This window comes from Arachis ipaensis, chromosome B06, assembly GCF_000816755.2.
Source record: "Arachis ipaensis cultivar K30076 chromosome B06, Araip1.1, whole genome shotgun sequence".
NCBI classification, from domain to species: Eukaryota; Viridiplantae; Streptophyta; class Magnoliopsida; order Fabales; family Fabaceae; genus Arachis; species Arachis ipaensis.
This window is the reverse complement of record NC_029790.2, coordinates 9,299,892-9,305,818: the sequence shown is the minus strand read 5'-3', so window position 1 is coordinate 9,305,818 and position 5,927 is coordinate 9,299,892.

Here is a 5,927-nt window from a genome sequence, read left to right as displayed (position 1 = left end):
ATGACATGGTCGACATGGTCGTAAAGTCAACCTCAGAGAAACAGCACAAACACGACCTGAACGAGATATTCGAACAGCTTAGAAAACATAATATGAGATTGAATCCAGAGAAGTGCGCGTTCGGAGTCAAAGGGGGAAAATTCTTGCTAACATAAGAAACATTGAAATATATATAGATGACATGGTCGTAAAGTCAACCTCAGAGAAACAGCACAAACACGACCTGAACGAGATATTCGAACAGCTTAGAAAACATAATATGAGATTGAATCCAGAGAAGTGCGCGTTCGGAGTCAAAGGGGGAAAATTCCTCGGCTTCTTGCTAACAAATAGGGGGATAGAGGCAAACCCCGACAAATGTCTTGCAGTAATCAACATGCAATCTCCTCGAAGCAAGAAAGAAGTCCAACAGCTCACAGGTCGATTAGCAGCTCTTTCTCGCTTCTTGCCAGTAGTAGCAGAAAAGTCGTATCACTTCTTTAATACCTTAAGGAAATCGAACCAATTTGCTTGGACGGAAGAATGTGAAGAAGCTTTCACAAAATTTAAAAACACCTTAGGGTCACCGCCTATATTGAAAAAGCCAGAACAAGGTAAACTCCTGCACCTATTCCTTTCAATTTCAACTAACACAATCAGTTCAGTACTTGTAACAGATAATAACAAAGAACAACACCCAATATACTTCATCAGCAAGGTCCTACAGGGTGCTGAAACAAGATACCCGATGATAGAAAAATTAGCATTTGGGTTAATTATCACAGCTCGGAGACTGCGGCACTACTTTCAAGGATACCGAATTATAGTTCAGACCAATCAACCGCTACGACAAGTCCTAGCCAAACCCGGCCTAGCAGGAAGGCTAACAAAATGGTCAGTCGAACTCTCAGAATTCGACATCACTTATCAATCCAGGGGATCCCCCAAGGCCCAATCTCTGGCCGATTTCATCTCAGAATTTACAAACGAAGTAGAAGAACCAAAACCATGGGAATTGTACATAGATGGAGCATCCAATGACAATGGTTGCGGTGCAGGAATACTACTAAGGGACAAATAAGGCGTATACGCAGAGCAATCAATAAAATTCCAGTTTCAAGCAACAAATAACCAAGCCGAGTATGAGGCATTATTGGCAGGACTAAAGCTTGCAAAAGATATCCAAGTGTCGAGCTTACAAGTATATTGCGACTCTTTACTTGTAGTCCAACAAGTAACTGGTAATTTTCAAACTAAAGATCCCCTCTTGGAAAAATACTTACATATTGCTAAAAACATGATAAAAAACTTTAAAAAGTTTGAAATAACACACATACCACGAGAACAAAACTGTAGAGCAGATATACTATCAAAATTAGCAACATACAGAGAAGACCAACAATCAGAAAATTTGGTACACCTCACACTAACAAGGCCTAGCCTAGATGTGCAGTATGTCTTAAATTTGTCACAGGGAGAAGATTGGCGAACCCCAATAATACACTACCTGAAGACAGGGGTCGTACCAGAAGGAGATCCGAGGTCTTTCAAAAGGAAAGCAACCCAGTTTACCTTAATTGGGGACGAGCTATACAAACGTGGCTTCTTCCGACCACTGCTCAAATGCCTTGCAGGAGATGACACCAGAATAACAGTGGACGAAGTCCACAAAGGCATCTGTGGACACCACATCGGAAGCAGAAGCCTGACAGCAAAAATCTTATGCGCGGGGTATTATTGGCCGACCTTAAGATCGGACTGCGTAAACAAGGTCAGAAAATGCGAATCATGTCAAAAATGCTCGCCATTAATACACAACCCAGCCGAGGAGTTACACACGTCTGACGCAGCCTGGCCATTTCACAAGTGGGGCATGGACATCCTCGGACCATTTCCAATATCGCCAGGACAGGTAAAGTTCCTTTTGGTAGCCATCGATTACTTCACAAAGTGGATAGAAGCATAACCACTTGTGAAAATAACCTCGGACAAGGTACAAAAGTTTATTTGGAAATCTATTATTTGTAGATATGGTCTGCCAAGAGAAATTATTTCTGATAATGGTAGGCAGTTTAGTGACAAAAGAATCACATCATTTTTAACTAACATGAACATCAGGCACCACTTTTCCTCTGTTGAGCACCCACAGACCAACGGGCTCGCAGAGGCAGCTAATAAAGTAATTTTGCAGGCCCTTAAGAAAAAACTGACCGAAGACAAAGGTCGCTGGGCCAAGCTTATACCAGAGATACTATGGAGCTATAACACAACTCCCCAGACAACAACAAAAGAGAGCCCTTTCCGCTTAGAATACGGATCAGAATGCATGATCCCTTTGGAACTCAACCAAGGATCAACAAGGACCGAGCACTTCAACGAAAATTCTAATGAACAAACTCAGCGCGCCGAGCTAGACGTCATCGATGAAGAGCGCGATTTCACACAATTAAGACAAAAATCAATGCAGCTAGCTTTGAAGCATCAATATGACAAGAAAGTAAAGCCAAGAACCCTTAAAGAGGGAGACCTAGTGCTCAGACAATTAGAAGATGTTCGAAAGCTACCAGGCCATGAAAAGTTGGCAGCAACATGGGAAGGACCTTTTTGGGTCACTAAAGTAGTCGGAAAAGGGGCTTATCGCCTAGAGACATTGAACGGAATAGCATTGCCAAACACGTGGAATATCTCGTCACTCAAATACTATTATAGTTGATCATGACATTGTAAAAGGCAGGACGGTCAGGTACTCTTTTTCCTAGCCACGAGGTTTTTCTCTAAGGAGGGTTTACTCGGGTAGGTTTTAACGAGGCTAACCATCATGCACACCTCGAACATGAGGAACAGTTCTATCTAAATAAAATCATACATTTGCCTTATCACACAATTGCAAACCAGCAATAAACGCTGGGATCATAACATATTAGCAAAAGCAAATTCCGAAGTCATAAGTCGGATAAACAGTTGATAGTTGGAATAAAAACCAACAAAGTCGTTCAAAAAACATACAAGTCCAAACTACTTTCTAAAACAACAATAAAAATTTCAAACAGGAGGAGGCACATTCTCATCATGATCTTCGCCAGCCTCATCTTGAACCAACTCTCCATTGACAACTATCTTTGTCACGTCAAGTCGACGAACATCAAATCCAGGATCAAACAGTGACACCTGAGAAACAGCTTGGTCGAATCCCGAGGTAAACATCTCTATACCTTGGTCTTCCAACTCATGAATTCGAGCAGTCATCTCGCCTTTCGTCTTATCATTATCCCTGATCTCGGCCTGAAAAGACCGAATTTGATCCTGAAGACGAGCAACTTCTTGTTCTTTTTCCTCCAGCTTGGCAGCAAAATCGGAAACGGACTTTTCTTTCTCCTTCATTTTTTCTGTGATATCGGTAACAGTTTCTTCTTTCTCCTTCACCAAGCGCTCCAAAGTAGCAAATTTATCAGCCTCACTTTGCCTCTCGGCCCCAAGTAGTTCGGTGGTACAGCCAACACACAGCAAATAAGCAGTAACAACCTAACCAGATATCATTAGCACAAATTAAACTAAAGAAAAACAACAAAACAGATAAGAATAAGACAAAGGCAAATTTACCTGAACATATTTGGCTAAAGCTTCCAACCCAGTGTGCTGGGTAAGTGCCATGTCTCTGGGAAATCGAGAAGCCCTATCAGAAATCTCGGCCAGAGAAAATTGATCACTCCAAAGGGAATGAGCATTTGCCCCAGGAATAAAACCATGAAGCTTGCGCTGGCGATAAAAAACAGCAGTAGAAACCTCGACAGCCACCTTACCTCCCTCAGATAGCACCTCCAAAGAGTCATCAGACATCCCCCTTTTCCTTTTTGAAGAAACCGGTTGCGCAGTAGAAAAAGCAGCACCCTCTTCATCAACCTTCTGAAAAGCAGAAGAACTCACACCTTTTTCCCTTTTTCTATCCAGGAAAGATTGAAGCCTGGATGAACTCAGATGCGGTACTCGTCCACCTGCAAACAAGCAATACGAAAAACATCAGTCTCGAGACAGAAAACTAATACCAAGGACGAACATGTGCATTACCTATATAGGTCCGCAACCCCTCCCTATCATTATCTTTTCCAAAACTTAACATCTCAGAGATCGAAAGGCACTCGCCGGAAGCAAAGTTTTTCACCAAAAAGTCAATAACCAAATTCTCCTCTTCACTCCTATACGCCTCAAGTACTTGCATAGGTTCGGAACACCAATACAGTGGGTACTTCTCTATCAGTTCATCATCAAGATAAAAAGGGTACTCCGTTTCTACAGATCGGACCTTCACGAACAAAGATTTGAAATTCTTAAAAGAAGACTTGTAGAGGAAAAACAAAGAACGACCGGAAAAACTACTCAAACAAACCCATAAACCCTTCCGAACCCCTTTCGACTGGAATAGAGAAAAGAAAACACCAAGAGAGGGAGGATATTCTAGAAAGGTCATCAAACACTGATAAGCTTTTAGAAACGCCCAGGAATTTGGATGCAACTGGGATGAGGCACAATTTAGTTGAGTCAATACGTCGCATTCAAAGGGAGAAAAAGGAAACCTAACATGCAGTTCAGAAAAACATGGGGTATACATATAAAAATACCCCCAATCACCCCTATGCTCACAAACCCTATCCTCACTCGAGCAGGGGAGAAGTTCGACAGCGACATTAGAGGCATCCTTAGTCAACTTCGTAGCACGAAACTCCTGGAGAGAATTGGAACTACAGTACGAAGAGGCACGGGTCTTAACATCGTTATGGACCCAGTGATAAAAGTCATCTTTTTTAACCTTAACAACTTTCTGCTTCTCCTTCAACTTTTCCTTTTTCATTACAGACTAAAATTATGACAAGATACAGAGAAAGATTAGAAGATGGAGGAAACAAAAAATCTAACCTTTGGAAGTCATTTTCATTCAAAATCAGAGTAAAAAGGAGTGACTTTTCGAAGAATACCCAAGAGACAGAAACAATAAACAGCCTATTACAACCCACTAACAAAGTGGGAACGCAAAACCGAGAATCGCAGAGAAACCAAGGGTCAAAACCGGTTCAGTTACAGTCATTAAGTGAAATAATGGCAGCACGTTTTCCTAAAAACATGGGAAAACACCCCTCGTAAACCAATCATTCCAATAATCTTTTTTCAAAATAAAGTTTACATCTCAGGCTTAAAACGCGTGCAATGTTGAGCTTGGGGGCTGGCAAGACTAAACAAAAAACCGAGATATAGGTCGTCTTGAAAGCTCAACTTGCTAAAAACTAAATACCCAAGCAAGTTAAGCTTGGGGGCTATGTACTGTACCCTATAACTCGGAACTGCTACCCTATATCTCGGCCACGTCAGCCACGTTAAACAAGCAAGCAACAGATAATCACGTCACGATAACGATCACCAAGAATCTCGACTAAAACCGAAATCCACTCTAACAAACCATCAAATGAAATCAGCCTACAGATCTATAAAACAGCAGCTACCAAATCAAATCAGCAAGACAATTCCGAAACACACCGATATACACATTTTATGCTTGTACTCGAATATTGATAATTATTCTCCACTAACTTGAACGTCGGAGTCCTTTTTGCAGGTTCTCTGCTCGGTTCGTGTTCAAGCTAGGCGCTTCCCCGCTGCAAAACAGGTCTTCTTATCAGCAACGACTGGAGTCCGACCTATAGCGTGGAGACATGTATCCTTGACCGAACAACTTACAAATAACTTTTGTTAAGATAATATAACAACAGATTAAGAGGCATCCAAGAATGAAGGAGCAGAGAAGAGACAAAAAGTAAAAAAAACTATAAAGATCACTCCTCAGTTCTCACAAATTTATGATAAGTAAAGAAATTATTTTTTATTTTAAATTTTAAATTTTACATTCTTCAAAATAATAAAGATTAATAAATAATTTATAATAAAAAATTAGTTATATT